The sequence below is a fragment of the Scyliorhinus torazame genome, chromosome 1 (assembly GCF_047496885.1).
Source record: "Scyliorhinus torazame isolate Kashiwa2021f chromosome 1, sScyTor2.1, whole genome shotgun sequence".
Lineage (NCBI taxonomy): Eukaryota > Metazoa > Chordata > Chondrichthyes > Carcharhiniformes > Scyliorhinidae > Scyliorhinus > Scyliorhinus torazame.
The window spans coordinates 308,602,015-308,620,966 of NC_092707.1; positions in this window are offsets into that span (position 1 = coordinate 308,602,015).

Consider the following 18,952-nt stretch of genomic DNA (forward strand, 5'->3'; position numbering starts at 1 on the left):
CACTGTGATGGCTCTTTATCAACCTCCTTATCCTCAAATGTGGTTTAGGGGCTCGGACTGCTGCTCAGCAACCTGGAGGGCCTCGATCTGCGGGTACCTAGAAAATAAAGAATAGAGCTTTAATTTATGAGCATGAGCTATATAATACTTCATGCGACTCACTGTGGAACGATCCCTGGCCTTGCCAGTCAGCTCGGTTGTAGCCCCTTCGAATTCTGTGGTGGCAATGATCTCTGCCCTCCTTGCCCTAGTCTGGGCTTTCTCACGTTTGTTCTGTGTGAGTTTGGCCGGTATGGAGACAGAGGGGATGGGGCAGAGGTCAGGTCAAATGCATCCCCCTGTGTGTGGTGAGCCCTGCCCAGAAGGGCCAGAGGTTGGAGTAAGAGCAACACAATAGATGGGATGATGGTGATGTGAAAGTCTGTGAGTGAATGAGTTTTGATATGTGATCCCTGCTAATGGATGTGTAAGATCCGTGAAGAGAGTAACTATTTGAGTACATGAATATCCCGCCCAATGTCCTGAACTTGAGAGAGCTGAGGGGTTGTAATAAAAGAAATTTCCAAATGGTTATTCTGCTCATATGACCTCTCTCTCCCGGATGATTTAAGAAGGTAATTGATTTGTTCATATCTGGACAGACCATGGTTATTGTTTCATGACCTAGGGATTTGTTTATTTATCACTTCTGAATGGACCATTCTTCCCACTAATGAGCTGGGAAGAACACTTTCTAAATAAGCATTGTGTCCGTAGACTTTCTGCCCCTTCCTGAAAGGTTACTTTAGGGAAGTGTTGGTGAGGGCCAGCACAGTTTCAGGTCATCTTCGAAGTAATTCCCGACTGCGGCAGGTGTAAAATTCCATCGGAGGTTGCCTTGGTGGGGGTAGGCAAGGGGGTGGGGGTAGGGGGTGGGAGTAGGCAAGGGGGTGGCGGGTGGCGGCAGTGCCGGCGCGGGCCAAGACAGGAGACCTAGGTGGGCCTAAGGGGAGCAGGGGGTGGCTGTAGGCAGCGGGGAGGGGAGCACGTTGGCAGGGGAACCAGCTGGCACCAGATCTCATAGGGAGACCGTATCGTGCCGTCCGTCCTGGTGCGTGATGTAGGCATACTGGGATTGGCGTGCAGCAGCTGGACCCTCTCGACCAGCGGGTCTGTCTTATGGCTCCTCATGTGCTTCCGGAGAAGGACAGGTCCCGGAGTTGTCAGCTAAGGTAGAAGCGAGACCCCGAAGATGGACTTCCTAGGGAAGAGAAACAAGCGGTCGTGAGGGTTCTCATTCGTGGCTGTGCAGAGGAATGATCTGATGGAGTGGAGGGCGTCGGGGAGGACCTCCTGCCAGCGGGGGGTGGGAGACTTCTAGACCGGAGGGCCAGAAGGACGGCCTTCCATACTGTCGCGTTCTCCCTCTCCACCTGCCCGTTTCCCTGCGGGTTATAGCTCGTAGTCTTGCTCGAGATGATGCCTTTGCTGAGCAGGTACTGACGCAGCTCATCGCTCATGAACGATGTGCCCCGGTCGCTGTGGATGTAGGCAGGGAAACCGAACAGTGTGAAGATGCTGTGCAGTGCCTTTATCACAGTGGCCGAGGTCATGTCGGGGCAGGGGACAGCGAAGGGGAAGCGGGAGTACTCATCGATGACGGTCAGGAAGTATATATTACAGTTGGTGGAGGGGAGGGGCCCTTTGAAGTCCATACTTAGGCGCTGAAAGGGCTGGGAGGCCGTTACCAGGCGGGCCTTGTCTGGCCGATAGAAGTGCAGTTTGCACTCCGCGCAGACCTGGCAGTCCCTGGTCATTGCCTTGACCTCCTCGGTGGGGTAGGGCAGATTGCGGCCCTATAAAGTGGGTAAGCCGGGTGACCCCCGGTTGACAGAGGTCATTGTGGATAGCCCAAAGTCGGTCATCTTGCCCGCTGGCGCATGTACCGTGGGACAGGGCATCTGGGGGCTCGTTGAGCTTCCCAGGACGATACTTGATATCGTAATTGTAGGTGGAGAGGTCGATCCTCCACCTCAGGGTTTTGTCATTTTTTATTTTGCCCCGTTGTGCGTTGTCAAACATGAAGGCGACCGACCATTGGTCAGTGACGCGGGTGAACCTCCTACCGGCTAGGTAGTGCCTCCAGTGCCGCATGGCTTCCACTATGGCTTGTGCTTTCTTCTCGACCAAGGAGTGTCAGATTTCGGAAGCATGGAGGGTTCTGGAGAAGAATGCTACTGGCCTGCCCGCCTGGTTGAGTGTGGCAGCCAGTGCGACGTCTGCTGCATCGCTCTCTACCTGAAAGGGGATGGACTATTCCACCGCATGCATTGCGGCCTTGGTGATGTCGGCCTTGATGCGGCTGAAGGCCATCAGGGGAAAAGTGGTGGTTTGAATAAGTGGGCGGGCTTTGTCCGCATAGTTGGGGACCCACTGGGCGTAGCAGGAGAACAGCCCCAGGCATTGTTTGAGGGCCTTGAGGCTGTGGGGAGGGGGGAGTTCCGTGAGGGGGTGCATACGGACGGGGTCGGGCCCTAGGACTCCGTTCTCCACGACGTAGCTGAGGATGGCCAGTCGTGTAGTGCGGAAAACGCACTTCTCTTTGTTGTACGTGAGGTTGAGGGATTGGGCGGCCTGGAGGAACCTCTGAAGGTTGGCGTCGTGGTCCTGCTGATCATGGCTGCAGATGGTGACATTGTCTCAAGTACTGGTATGTAGCCCGCAAACCGTACTGGTCCACCATTCGGTCCATCGTTCTCTGAAAGACCAAGACTCCGTTAGTGACGCCGAAGGGGACCCTGAGGAAGTGGAAGAGTCGGCCGGCTGCTTCAAAAGCAGTGTAGTGGCGCTCTCCCGGGCGGATCGGGAGCTGATGGTAGGCAGACTTCAGATTGACCATTGAGAACACACGGTACTGTGAGATCTGATTGACCATCTCTGCTATGCGGGGGAGGGGGTACGCATCCAGTTCCATGAACCGGTTAATAGTCTGGCTGTAGTCTACAACCATCCGGTTCTTTTCTCACCGGTGCGGACGACCACCACTTGAGCTCTCCAGGGGCTATTGCTGGCCTCGATGATCCCTTCACTCAACAGTCACTGGACCTCCGTCTTGATAAAAGCCATATCTTGGGAACTGTACCCCCTGCTCCTGATGACGATGGGCTTACAGTCGGGAGTGAGGTTCGCAAAGAGCGAAGGGGGGGAGACCTTGAGGGTCGCGAGGCTGCATACCGTGAGGGCGTGTAAGGGTCCGCCGAACTGTAGGGTCAGGCTTCGGTGACTGCATTGGAAGTCTAATCCAAGCAGTAGGGGGGGGGGCGCAGAGGTGAGGGAGGACGTACAACTTAAAACGGGCATACTCGGCGTCCTGCATTGCGAGGTTAGCGATACAGTACCCCCGGATCTGGACCGAATGGGATCTGGAGGCAAGGGAGATGGTTTGGGATGTGGGGTATATGGGAAGGGAGCAGCGCCTTACCGTGTCAGGGTGAACAAATCTCTCCGTGCTCCCGGAGTCGAAAAGGCAGAAGGTCTCGTGCCCGTTGATCCGGACGACCATCATTGAGTTTTTCAAGTGCTTCGGCTGCGACTGGTCGGGCCTGGTGAGTGTTCGATTTCTGGGCTTTAGGTCGGCCCAGACAGACTCTGGCGAAGTGTCCCTTTTTCTCACAGTCGCTGCACGTCGCTGTGCGGGCTGGGCAACGCTGCCGGGGGTGTTGACCCTGACCACAGAAGTAGCACTGCGGTTCCCCGGGCTGGACTGGCAGCCGCGCGGCACAGGCCCTCGACATAGTCGGGTCCGACGGGGGTCGAGATGATGGCGTCCACGAGGGGTTTCCGGGTCCGCGGGGAACGCACTGAGGTTCTGGTAGGCCACCTCTAATTAGGTAGCTAGCTTTTCCGTGTCCCGCAGGTCAGTGGTCCCGTTTTCCAGCAAGCGCTGCCTGATGTAGTTCGATCGGACCCCAGCCACGTAGGTGTCCCGGATCTGTAGGTTCATGTGTTCCTCCACCGTCACATCCTGGTAGCTGCAGTTCCTCGCGAGTAGGGTCAGTTTTTCCAGGCTCATCTAGCGATTCCCCAGCGGTTTGATGGCGAGTTTTGAGGAGATGTCGGGCGTACACCTCGTTTACAGGCTTCACGAAATGTGCCTTGAGTGTTGCGACCTCCATGTTGTACGTGGCCGCTTTCTCGATCAGCACGGAGATTCGATGGCTCACCCGAGTGTGGAGGAGTCGCAGCTTGAGGGTTTCAGCGGGGGGCGTTGTGGAGGAGCCGAGGTAGGCCTCGAAGCAGCAAAGCCAATGTTCGAAGATCTCCTTGGCTTCCGCCGCGCGCGCGTCGAGTTCAAGCTTATCTGGCTTTAGAGCGACTTCCATGATGCTGTCGATGGATATTAAATTGTTATACCGTCAATTCACTGTGAGACCGTGAGAACGAGCGAACATTAGGCTTTAATATCCATGAACGTGCCTGCCAGAGTCGGCTGTACAAATGAGTGCCACCCACAGGTGGTCGGACTATATATGGCCCCGGTGAGGGCGGAGCCAAAGGCGGAGCCCACCGGGGTTCCAGTACAGTACCTGGAAGTAGTCCGTATCATCACTTCCAGGTCATGGGTCACATCATTATCCAGACAGTACAGACAGCTCATGCATTAGGTGAAATACATTCACCACAGGCAGCTTTTCCACATCCTTCATAATCTGTAACTAAGAAAGTGATCCAAACAAACAAGCAGAACAGTGAGCCGGCCCACATGCAGGCTGTTTAAACTCAAAGGCCTCTTCGCTCCACAGTTAAGGTTTAGGTTTTCTTGCTGACACAACTGGCTTGAGCAATTTATGGATAAATGGGATGCACGGAGCTTTACTTATGTGTAAAATATTTAAAATTCTAGTGGATGGTCCACAAAGGAACTGGATTACATAGCTCAGCCACACCAAAATGTCAAAAAGCTATTTATTGTTTGGAACATGGCAGCAACTACCGAGACACTGCTTGCAGAAGAACAAAAACATAACAGCTGGAAGTGTGTCAGGGCAATTCAAACACCCTTCATCTGAAAGAGGTTTTGTTTATTTTATCCTTTATGTAGAATTCGTTCTCAGCACTATTATCATTAGTGCCACAGGCAAGCACGTGTCCTGATAGCTAGGACGTTTCTTCAAATTATTATGTACAACCTCTTACTGCCCTCAATGCGTACTGAATCATACCGAACAAGCTATTTTTCTGTTATCATACAGCTTCCTTCCAAACAATAAAGTGCTTGAGGTACTTTTGGTCTATCGCACAGTTTATTGTGTCTGGACCTGACTCAAAGTCTACCTGTAGTACATTGGTAGTTCTTTCTCACTTTTCTTTTTCACTAGTTTGACTGAAACGAAAGCCTTCCATCACACAGACCCGAATAGCCATCAGCAAAAACACATGGGGGCGTGATTCACCATCCCGGAAGCCGGTCAATGGGGTTTCCCATTGTGGGCATCCCCGCTCCGTTAAGAAATCCGCGGGCGTGAGTGCGCTGCCAGCGAAACGGATGATCCTGCCAATGGAGATTCCAGCCAATGCTCTCTTGTTTTTCTGAACACTCACAAGTTCATTTTTCATTCAGCAAAGAGGTACGATGAAAGCCTATGGGTGCGATTCAGTGGCCGCATTGCGTTCAAGCAAGAGCCGGTAAATAGTGGGAGAGGCCAAAAACGAGAACTGCCTGGGCGCCAATCCTTCCGCGATCCAACTGGCGCGCTCCCGTAGACGAAATCAGGATCCCGCCGTAACGTGGCGAGAAACCAATGATCACCACTTAAGCCCGATCTCTACACAATTAACCGGAGCCACCACCTGTCCAACAGCCTCCCGTGATCTAATCGCCTTCCAGCAAGTGGTCAGGCTGGCGCCGATCAGCACTCCTTTTTAAAAAGGTGGAACTGGCGAGGGGCTGCTGTGGGGACCCCAGGAAGTGAATGGCCACCTTCGCTCACGGGCAACGACCGCGGGCCACTGGGCTTGGTTGTCAGACTGCATGACCTCACGTTAGCAACAGTCATCAGGACGTGCAAAGAGACCTTTGCCCGTCATGGCATTCCATTTACGGTGATGACAGATAATGGCCCGTGCTTCTTCAGTCAGGAGTGGACGGATTTTGCCCGACGGTACAAATTCACGCACGTCACTTCAAGCCCCCACTACCCCCAGTCAAATGGGAAAGCAGAAAAGGGGGTACACATTGTAAAACGACTGTTGTGTAAAGCTGCTGATTCGGGTTCAGATTTTCACCTGGCACTGCTAACCTACAGGGCGACTCCTTTGTCTGCTGGCCTGTCCCCAGCACAGCTGCTAACGAACCGCACACTACGGACGACGGTGCCAGCTATCCACATCCCGGACCTTGACAATTTTCCGGTCCTGCAAAGAATGCAAATGTCTCGGGCCCAATGCAAGTCGGCGTATGATGCCCACGCCACAGATCTCCCTGCTCTGGTCCCTGCTGACCGAGTTTGTGTTCAGCTACCTGATGGTGGTTGGTCTGCCACAGCTGTGGTGGTCAAGCAAGTGGCCCCCAGATAATTTCTTGCTCTCATGCATGATGGCTCTTTTCTTTGCCGTAATAGGCGGGCACTGCCGCTGCTTCCACGCTCGCCACCTGAACGTGGTGTCCCGCCTCGCTTGCTGATTCCTCAGGACACACCCTTCCAAGAGGTCACCGATCTGCCGTTTCTTTTGCCACCGTTTACGTTGGACGCAGCTCCGCCCATTCCAGTGCAGGCGGCCCTGACCCACACTTGAGGCGGTCAACCAGAATTCATCGCCCGCCACAGAGACTGAACTTATAGACTGAATGTTGCATTGCCTTGTGCTTCGTTTACACATCTGTACATATTGTTTCTTCTTCATTTGTTATCTGCACTAGACACCTTCCCATGTAAATACGTTCATGTATTTTGTATATAGTTCAGCTCCTACTCATGTAAATATGCTCACATGTTTTGTACACAGTCAGGCTCATACACACAACCACTATTTATTGACATGTACACACATTTTTTGAAAGGGGGGAGATGTCATAATATACACACAAGTATATGATGGTGCACAGACAGACAGTGAGTGACACAAAGGATGACCAATGAACATACAGAACACAGCAGCCAATCACCAGACAGGACACGGCCATTATATAACCAGCGGGCACTAGTTTTCCCGCTCTCTAGGAATGCAGCCTCTGAGACAGTCAGAACCTGTGAGCAACAACTAGAACATCCACCATGTGGTAGTAAGATAGTCTGGTCAGGTTAGCCTCAGGTCTCCAGTCAACTCAGTAGAGTGTCAACCCACAGTTCAAGCATGTTTAATAGTTAAGAGTTTAATAAAATAGAGTTGCACTTCTTCAAGTGTTGGAAGCCTGTCTCTCTCTCTGCTACAGTAAACGCAGTCCTCGCAGATCCAGCTTACCCAACACATCGTAAGGTCCATCCCACCTAGGTACCGCAATACCCCTAATATAGCCTACCACATTCACCCCGTTTTAAAAAGAGTCCGACGGGGGTGGTGGCCTTGCTTTTATAGTGGTAGAGGTTATAGCGGTACCCTTCGGTGCCTTTACATGCAATACACATATTTACAGACAATTATTTGCAAGTTCATTTTACAATGAAACTATCAGCCGATCGGGTGCCCTGGTCGTCCTTTGCGATCGTCGCAGTCCCGGCGGTGATGCTGGCATCGGCTCGGGAGTCCGTGACTCTGGGAACGTGTCGTCTTCAGCTTCATCGCATCCGGATGGGGTCAGTGGGAGGACGGATCCTCCTGGGAAGGGGGCTGCGGTGGTGTGCGCCGGTGAAAAAATGGTTGGGGTTGGTGGGGGCGAGTGAGGGGGGGGGATCCAGCGGGAACCAGATCCCGGAGGGAGACCGTGTCTTGTCGGCCGTCGGGGTGCGCCACATAGGCGTACTGGGGGTTAGCATGGAGGAGATGTACCCTCTCGACCAGTGGGTCCGACTTGTGGGCCCGTACGTGTTTGCGGAGTAGGACGGGTCCGGGGGCTGCCAGCCATGTTGGGAGCGAGGTCCCCGAGGAGGACTTCCTAGGGAAGGCAAGGAGACGTTCATGAGGTGTTTCATTGGTAGTAGTGCACAGTAGTGATCGGTTGGAGTGAAGTGCATCGGGAAGGATCTCCTGCCATCGGGACACTGGGAGATTTTTGGACCGTAGGGCCAGTAGGACGGTCCCTCTCTACCTGCCCGTTTCCCTGGGGGTTGTAACTGGTCGTCCTGCTGGAGGGGCCTGGCATACTGCCACGAGGTGCCCCATCTTCCCGCAGCCCTTGCAGATTGCGGATTGGGCTGGGCAGCGTTGCCGGGGGTGTTTGTTTTGCCCGTAAAAATAGCATCGCCCCCTCCCCCCCCCACCCCCGGAGTTTCCTGGCTGCCGCACTGCACAAGCTTATGGGGAATGTAGGGGTGCTTTGGAATCGGCCGCAAGTGGGGTCCACCCTGTCCATGCGGGTACCGCGCAGTCAGGAACGTAGGGATGGGCGTTGCGGGAGACTACATCTAGGGAGTGCGCAAGTTTCCGTGCCTCTTTAAGCCCTAGCGTGTCATTTTCCAGCAGTTGCTGGCGGACTTTAGAGGATGCCCGCAACAAAAGCATCCCGTGTTAAGAGTTTGGTGTGGTCATTGGCTGAGACTTGTGGCCAGTTACAGTTTCTACCTAACACTAACAATGCGCGGTAAAAATCGTCCAGTGATTCCCCTGGGATCTGCCGTCTGGTAGCTAAAAGATGCCGAGCGTATACCTGATTCACAGTGCGGACGTAGTGCTCTTTTAACAAAGTCATTCGAAACTGACCGCATCTTCAATAAGCGTGTAAATTTCTGGGCTCACCCTTGAGTGGAGGACTTGCATTTTCTGTTCCTCCATGGGGGTAGTCGGGGCCGTCCTGATGTACCCGTTGAAACATGCCAGCCAATGTTTAAAAGTTGCTGCTGCATTTGCCGCGTGGGGGTTGATTTGTAGACACTCTGGCTTGATGCGGAGAGCAGCCATTCTTCAATCTTGTTCATTAAATTGATGCACGATCAATCACTACTGAAGCGAGATTGTAATCCAATTGAAGGCTTTAATGAACAAGTAGTTACCCCAGCAGCTCCGGTACAGAATGACTGCTGTGGGTGAAACACAGACTCTAATGCTCCGCCTGCTGGGTGGAACCAGCAGGCAGGTTCCACCACTCATACTACAGTATAAGGTACATCCCACCTAGATACCACAATACCCTTACTATAGCCTACCACAGTGTGGCATCTCGCAAGCTAATAGCGCCATTATGGAGGCCTGTGACCAATGAGGAGAGCATCCGCATGGGGAATCTTTGTCCACGCGCGATGTTCCGAAATATACTTGTACTCCACCAGAAGAAGAGCCTAGTGCTGAATGCGGGCGGAAGCCATCGGAGGAATTGCCTTGTCCTCTTTGAACAATCCCAAAAACGTTTATGGTTGTTATAAGCCGTCAATGAATGGCCATAGTCATATTGATGGAATCATCTAATGTCGAACACCAATGCCAACCCTTCCTTTTCTATTTGGGTGTAATTTCGCTCCAAGGTGCTTGAAGCAAATGGAATTGGCCATTCGGTTACCATCGGCCATCCTGTGTACCAAGGCGGCCCTGATTCCATAGGTCAAGGCGTCACGTGTGAGCAACAAGGGCTCTGCCGGGTCGAAGTGAGTCAGCTGATGGGAAGACAACTGTCACTGTTTACTTCGTCAAATGCTCCCTGCTGTGGAGAGTCCCAAATTCACCACTGGCCTTTCTTTAACAAGTGCAGCAGGGCCAACACCATCGCCAAGTTCAGGATGAACTTCCTGTAATAGCTGACCCGGTCCTAAAAACACAAAAGGAGATCCGTGGAATCCTTTGGTACGGACGCCTGGACGTTATCGTCTACTGAGTGTGGTCCATGCCTGTCAACCCTGTAGCCCAAATAGACCACTTCCATTGCATGGAACACACACTTTTCGCACCGCAGTCTGACCCTGGCCACCCCGAACCTACACGCACGTCCTCCAGGCTTTTCAGATGCTCGTGGTCGGAGAAACAATGATCAGCACATCGCCCAGGTAAATGCCACCTGGCAATCCTTGGGGGATATTTACCATCACCCTCTGGCACATGCTTACAAGACCCCGAATAGTAGTCTGGTATATTCGTACAACCCCTTTGTGTGTTGATGGTCACGTACTTTCTGGAGGATGGATCCAAAACTAACTGGAGATAGGCATGGCTCATGTTGAGCTTGGTAATAGTATTTCTGCCGCTGAGCCTCGCGTATCAGTCTTCAATCTTCGGCACCAGGTAACGATCCAGACAGGACGCTCGATTGATTGTTATTTTATAATTCCCTAAAGGCAGATGGACATATCAGACTTCATAGCCGGCATGACTGGTGTGGCACAATCTGCAAATTGCAACATCCAAGTGATTCCCAGCCTCTCCAATCTGTCCAGTTCAGCATCTACCTTCGGCTTCAAAGCATAAGGAACGGGCCGGGCCTGGAAATAGCATGGTTGGGCCTGTGGGTCCACTAATATCTTGGTGGACGAATCCTGGATGGTACCGAGGCCCTCCTAGAACACCCCGGGAAATGTGCCAACACTGCGTCTGGTCCATTGAGGTCCATTCTGCTTACTCGCTGCCAGTCCAAATGGAGATGTTTTAGCCAGTTGTGCCCCAGCAAATTTGGATCAGAACCTTTCACAACACCAGTGGTAGATTCGCCGACTGGGACTCGTACTCCACGGGAATTTCCGAGGTGCCCTGATCTCCAACGTTCCCTATATATACGTTGCCAGCTGGATATCAGTATCGTTCAGTGTCAAGGTACGTATCCCGGAGTGAATTTTGTCGTACATGCGGCAGCTGATCACAGACACTGCAACTCCGGTATCAAGTTCCATCTTAATCGGGAAACGGTGACCTAGATATGCACCACCCATGTTGACGAAATACAGGAAAGGCGGTGGGGCTCCTCTGGCTCATGGTCGACGGAATGACTCCATGTTCTGGGACGATCATCGTTGCGGTGGTGGCGGGTGGGTGAGGTTTCCTGCTGGCGTCTGTCCTGTAGCCTCTCTCTGGCGCCAGCATGTTCATTCCGCTCATCAGAAATCTCCAGTGTACGGGGTGCACGCATCCATTGGTGGGGAATTAGTGCCATTGATCCTAGTCCCCTGGAGTGCGCCCCCAACGGCAGGAGTCTGAAATTTCTGCCCGGGAGAGGGACGCTCCATGCCTTGCTTCAGGACGGCCATCCCTTGGAGCTCCAGGACAGCATGCTCTGCGCCCTCCCGGGACGACGCTATCTCAGTTGCTTTTTTCAGGTCCAGATCAGTTTCAATCAATAAGCATTTTTGGGTCGTCCTGTCTCTGATTCCGGAAACCAACTAGTCTCGGAGCGCCCCTGATAACGCTGGCCCGAGCCCACAGAATTCAGCGAGTTTGCGCAACTGGCCCAGGAATTCCATTAAGGTGTTGAGAAGCCATGTGGAAACGAAAACAGTAAACGATTAGTCGCGGTTTCGGGTTGACATGATTTTCAACGAGCATAGCGAGTTCCATGAACTGGCGGTTGTCGGCTGAGTCGGGGAAAAGTAAAACTTCCGACAATGCTGTAAAACTCTGCACCGCAAATCGCAAGGAGGGTCATCGGCTGTCTGTCATCCCGACTATGTTGTTCAGACTGAAAAAATAGTTTGTTCTTTCTATTTACTGGGTCCAATCCCCAGTCTCGGCATCAAACGCTTCAAGCTGCAGATTAGTGGAGGCCTCCTTAGGCCGAAGCAAGGTGGGGCCGGTACGGAGGAAATGGCGCCTCCTGCAGCTCCACTTTGTCGTGTTGGGTGCTCTGCTACACAGACGAACCAACACGGTTGCGGAAGGTACAACTCAGTTTTACTACTAACAATATTAACATCTGTAAACTGGTTACTGTGGTTCGTTCATTACCCTCTAACCTGTGGACCCAGCCCTAACACTATCTTGGAGAGGCCCTCAGCACATGGTGAATGTCTGAGTGGCTTGCTGTGATCTCTGTGCCCCGAGCTGTCTCCTGCTGGAATGAACAGGGAGTGTCATGTTCCCCGTTTTATAGTGTGTCTGCTCTTTCTTGTGATTGGCTGTGATGTTGCGTGTGTATTGATTGGTCCGTTGATCTGTCCATCAGTGTGTATGTGTGTTTGCACCATGATATTTATCTGACTATCATGACACACTTGACCCTCATCGCCTGTATAAATTCTCAGGCAAGGGACCACTCGGAAGCAATGTCTGTCGAAAAATTGGGTTTTATTCAGGTTATTATACACTTCCTCCTACTCCCCGAAGGGTCTCCCACACCCGGCCCACAGCTGGGCCGGTGTATTTATATCCCAGCAGTCCTAGGCACAGTGGGGTTATCCTCGCCCCTCATCTGGGTAGGTTGTATATAGGTGAGGCCACAGGGACTCTGATGTTGCAGATCCCTCGATCTCCTGTAGGGTTATAACAGTAGGTTCTCAGCACACAACATGATTTTTAAAAAGAAATACACAAGTACAAATGATAATGATAATTCTTCATCCAGTTCCTGGGTCTAGGAAATGCACCAACTATCACATGATTTTCTTTAGCATATTTGAAAGAGCTACAAAAGGCGTTTCAGACACTTGTGATAATTAAATGTGAATTGAATTTTCACAAAGTATAGATTAAAATAGAAAAGACACTTAAATCACATCACATCAAGTCTCCCTTTTTTCTGCTGCAAATTAAAGCATGTTGAGAGAAGCACTGACTACATTATGAAGCAAAAACTATTCCTGATGCCAGTGCACTGTCAAGCAGAAGCCTCACATACTGTATGGAAAAGCAAGGCACATTGATTGTTGGGATATATGAGACAAGGAAAATATAGGGAGTAGGATGATTTTTTTTTTATCCAACTGCTCTCCTGTTGGTTAGATGTGTCATCATTGTCAGATACCATAGGCTTTGACTTAAACTTGATGAATGTGCTTTGTGCCTCTTTAACTACAAGGTCACTTTCCTAAATAAATCATGTCCTAGAAGGCAATCTAGTGTAAAGTGTGCGCCTCTACAATTTCATGTCACCAGAACCACTTCTAGCTAAAAAGCAGAATTATGAATGCTATTTGCACATTCTGTTTGATGTTCTTTATCACTAAGAAACAATATCATGTCACCAAATTGAGTGTGAAATATTTAACAAGAAAGAGATTTGTTTCCAGATGAATCCATCTCTTCTCCCACATCTATCTGAATGTACAGCCTTCACCAGTAAGCAGAGTAAGAAGGTCAAGGCCGTAAACATTTCAACAACTATCACCACTGTCAAGTAATGATCGCCCGGTTGAAGGTTTCCATTCCAGAATAACAAGGTTACCAGCTTTAGTTTTCTTTCCTTTGGAATAGAGTGCCTCATTCTCAGACTTTCTACTCCAGAAACAAATGGTTGAAAGTTCAAACAATTCAGTTGACTCGGCCAAAAGGATCATGGAATCCCTAAAGTGCAACCTGAGACCTTTCAGTTAAGTCAACCACTCAACAGCTCAAGCTTTCTCAGTACCACTGCAACACACTCAATGGAGTTAGCCCTTCTGTGATTGAGATTTGATGTGTTAAGCTCAATGGAATCCTCTTCGTGCACCATACACTGACACCTGACTTTCTGGCTCAGTTAGAAGCACATCTGTGAAAAATATAATTGTACCACGATAGCAAATACCAGAAATTTATTGTCATTCCTGCCATAAGTCAGTAAAGAATATAAACGATCAAATATTTCACTAATAATAAGTGACTTTTGAAGTTATATTTGGAACTTATAATTACAATTATACTTTACAATTTCTTCTCAATAAACATCAATTAGTCAGTAATAGAAAAGCCTAAGCATTGTTACACGGTAGAGCTTTAAATGATTAATATGCAAAGTAGATTATTTTGAAAGCTACAAGTTATTTTTGGTACCGTTCATTGCAGTGTTAATGTAAGCCTTCTGACACTAATAAAGATTATTATTATTATCAGAGCATGTTTTTAAATAGCTGCATTCCCTTTGTGAACAATTGCCTTCCTTGAATTTCAGCATTAAACACAATACTCTTCCATATATAATGGGCAACATTTTCCGGTCCCTCACGCTGGCTGGATTTTCCGATCCCGCCGAAGTCAATGAAATTTTGAACGGCTCGCCAAATGTTATGGCCCTGCCCGTACCATGAGCACATTGAGCACAGAGTGCTGGCTGAGGGAAGAAAACCGGAGGGTAGCTCTATAGCTGCACAGCCAAGTTTTCTCTCCAGGTTCTCTGGCACGCTATGCACAGGAAAATCTGGGGGCATGGTTTTCACCATCAGGCTGACAGGGTAGAATGTGACAGAGCCGGCAATGCTGGCACAACAGAGATCAGTGTGCCCTTTAAAAAGGGTGCCTCAATCAGCCCTGAAAAACATATTCCCAGGGCAACCCAACCCCCCCCCCCCTGTGGACAAGGGGAGCCCACCCCCCAGAAGCACTGGGGCAGACCCCCTGACCCCCCCCACCACAAGCACTGAGGCAAACACATCCCCTTCCCCACAAGCACCTACTGATAAGGGGAGCACAGCACATACAAGCACCAAGGCAAATTTCCACCACCACCACATAAAGGGAACCATCCCAGTGGAGCTTTACAAAAGGCCCGCCTAGGATGATGCTGGGGGCAGTACCAGGGCACTGCCCGGGAATGTTCCTCTCCCCCAAGGGGTATACGTACCTGTGCGTCCCTGGTGGGTTCCCCGCGGCAGCTTCACTTTTCACAGAAGCAGCTATAAACCGTGTAATCTCAGCGAGGGGGGAATTCTTAATGTGGGAGGAGTATATGGTGGGAAGCCTTCTAAGCAGATGTAAATTTATTAAAATAGATTTAAATGAAGGGCAGGGACCTTGTTATGTAACCGTCAAGAGTCAGGGAAATTCACAAAATGAGATTTCGCCACCGAGAATCTCGTCTAACCGGCCTCTTGAGATTTTCGCCGCAGTCGCCATTTTCACCAGCGGCAAACACTGGCAGAAAATTTCACCCCCCCTCCTCATTGTCTTTGATCAATTCCCATATGAAACTTTAATTGATGAATTCATTTATATAACTAAACTTAACACTTAAAATGGGAATAAAAATTATTTTTCACACTATACAACAGCAAATATTAATATCTAGTAAATTATTATTTTAAAATATTAAATTGCTAAATCTCACTTTTTTCAAACCCGAATTTTTAGTTACAAAGTAACCTATTCATCAAAGCCACAAATTGGCACATGTCAGGGCATTCAAGTACAGGAATCAGAAACTTGTTGGGCGATCGGCCGGAGAATCCACGTTTGCGACGAAATCGGGGGCGGTGCCGCTTTTGTGATGCTCCGCCCCCTCAATAAAGAGTCACCCACCCCCGATGCTCCGCCCCCGACGGCGTGGAACACTTATCCTTTTCTGTCGTGAACCCGGTGTGGCGGCTGCGGCTGAGTCCAGCACCACCACAGTTGGGGGGGGGGGGAGCCGTTCTGCAGGTAGGGGGGGCTTCAGCAGGGGCTGGGGGCACAGGTAGGGGGTGGTCCTGCGATGGCGAGGAGGGTTACTGGGGACAGTATGTGGCAGGCCTGGTCCGCGGCAGCCGACGCAATGTTGCACGGGGCAGCCGCCGTGCGCATGCGTGGTAACGGACCCGGCAATTCTCCACCCGTGCCTGCAGCTAAAGCCGCAGCTTTACGCTGCATGCCTGCTAGCCCCCCCACCAGACGGAGGATCGGTGGAGCTTTTGAGCCGTTTTTTCTGGCGTAAAACGCTATTGTTCCCACGCCAGCGTCAGCACTTTGTCTTCAAATCGGAGAATCCAGCTCATTATATCAGCTTGGAACTGCTAGATCATTGCTTAAACAAATGGTGAGTTACCAAAAGTGAAATATACCATTAAATATTTTCAGCAAATTATTTTCCTAATGTAATTCTTAATTTCTTCTTCAACAAATTGTTACTGTCAGTCTCGTTAAAAGTGATCTCAACAGAGTTTCATTGAAACTGAAAAGGTGCTGAAATCGTCAGAAGATGAATGTCTGATAAGAATTACTTTGCTGACTCCCCCCAAGTTTATATCGATTGCATTTTGTTTATTGCCATCATTTTTTTTAATCAGTTCATAAATCTAGCTCACCTTAGTTTCTGTGTTTTTCTTAAATGACCACTCTGTATGATAATCATTCTTTATATACTCTGGAGATTTGCTGTCCTACATAGATTACCGTGAAGCTTTATACCACAACTGACACAGGAGATTTAACTACTACAGATGGCTGTTATGAGAGAGAAACTGCAGAGTGAATCAATATGCTAACAGATTATTTATCCTAATTAAGCAAGGAAGACGAGCCTGGTACTCTTCAGCAATGAGAATTTCCAGAAACTGCCGGGGAGTCCAGTCATGTGGCAATGAAAAAACGCCCCTTCTTTTAAACAACAAATAAATAGTGTCACATGTGAAAGGTGCAGCTGTCAAGATTGTGACTCGTGAAAATCCATTAAAGATTTTTATAAATGACCTTAACTTTCCAGGTTACCTTTGCCAAAGTGCTTTTCTTGGAGCAGTCCACTAATGCACTTATTGCATCAAGCCAACATCTTATAGTGGGCCATGGCAAATTAGTCACCAGAGACTAATGCAAAGATGCCCTACCACTAAGTGCAAAACTCAGCGACTAGCAAATGTATTGTCAGTATTTGTTGACGTCTAAAGACGATATAAACAGTTGACCAATTTACTTTTCTGATCGAGAAAATGGGTTGAAATGTCAATCCATAAATGTGATCTCCATCTTGCATTGATACAATTTAGTCTAGATAAGGTAAATGGCTATTGAATACTCATGTTTCTGAACTACCAGGCAGTTTAAACTGTATACTTTATGTCTATCATGGTGGAAGCTTTAATTTTTATTTACATTTCCTGGGAGCTCGCTTAAACCTGGAGTGTTTGGCAGGAGCAAAATGCTTTCCTTGATGTGAAGGTAGAGATTGAAGAACCCATGACTACACTAATTGCAGAAGAATGGGACTTTCATACTTGTGCCAATGATTTTCACTCCAGGATCCAACCTTATTATAGCCCCAAATACAAGGCAAAGGACAAAAGTCAATGCATGAGCACACAAGCTCTGCCACTCTGCAGCTAACCTCCCCTTGTAATAGCCATCATAGATTATGATTTAAAAAAAAGTTTATTTCAAAGGTAGGTCAGTTTCCTTAACTTTTACCTATATGTCGGATAAAATGAGCCATGACAACGATGGGAAGTACAGCTTTAAACCAGGAACGAATGACTGTTACATTAAATAGAAATGATCAGACTTCAGATTAATGGACCTGGTTCAGCAAGGACATTTGTCCTACTCAGAGAGCAGAACTATCAAAATCCTGACAAAAGCTTACTAGCTTTAAACTGACTGTTTTAATTGTGGGCCATAATAAAGGTCAGAATTAATATCCTGCCACAGTCACTAATAAACAATTTAAATTGCTGGCATAATCAAATGATGCAAACATATATGAGCTACAAAAGTTCATTGTAGCAACTGACAATTTCTTAATTGTATTCAGTCATTCATGGAAATTTTATTAACATATAACTGATGTTTCCTGCCCTTACTCTGTCACAACACCAGGGATCTAATTTCATTATTTTCCACAAGATTTGCTTGACTACGACCACGATTCTAATATCTTCTTAGTCCAGATGTTTATCATATTTAAATTAGAGTGCAAAGACTTTTGGGTAAATAGCATCTGAAGGCATTACTGAAACAATTCAGCCCAACAAATTACTCCGGCCCAAGAAAGTGTTCTGTCAACCTGAGCAGCATTATCAGTTCTTCTTTATAGTATCTCCAAGAGTCCATCTCCTCTTGCTACAATTTTCTTTCAAAATATAGTTTTCTACCAATAGATTCTATGCTCATAAAAGGCATAGGTGCTGCATGAAGTTGAATCCTGTCATCCATAATGTATCTATTAATGATTTCTCCTTACTCTACAATACCATTGATCGATATCTCTTCCATTTTAATCAACTAAAAATAAACTTTATTGAAGTGCGTTGGACAGTGTGCGAATGACAAAATACAGGCGGTGCTTTCATTGATATCTTTCTGTGATTCTCCATTCATGTGTTTCAATATAGAAGTTAAAATGTTACAGAATTAAGATTATTTGAAAACGATGCAAAATAAGGTATTTGACACTGAAATGAAATTTCGGCATGGACAAAATAATTACTTGCATTATTTGATTTAAGATTATGATGGTTATTTTATGTGCAATAGGTAATACTCGACCATGGCTGGAAATAGTTTTTCCCTCTGCCCCTGTTAGTCCCAAAGGTCATTGGAGATTAAGGGCGCGATTTAACGGAAAGGAAACAGAGTGCCATGTTGGCCACGTTTAGCTGAGTGTTTCCCAGTGCTGGCAGCACCGAGAATGACCCCACGATTAAATGGGACTTTGCTTCATTTCTTGATCTTGGCGAGGAATGCCCTACCGAGGCCACACTTAGTCCCTTTTTCTGCACTAACGAGCTCCGCTCGCCTGTGCAGGAAGAGTTCGGGGCACCGTTTAAAAATGACACCCCGATTTCTGAATCGTACCGCACCATAACCTCCAGACACCCCCCAACATACCAATGAGGGGATCCTCGTGCCCCCTGGACCCCACTTCACAAAGGCAGGGCTCCCCCCAGACCCATTCCTGACACAGACAACATGCCACCTGGGTGCCATGGTGGCACCTGAGTGGCACTGCCAGGTTGCCTGGGTGGCACTGTCAGGTTGCCAGGCTGGCACTACCACAGTGCCTGATGGCATTGTAGGTGCCAGGGCA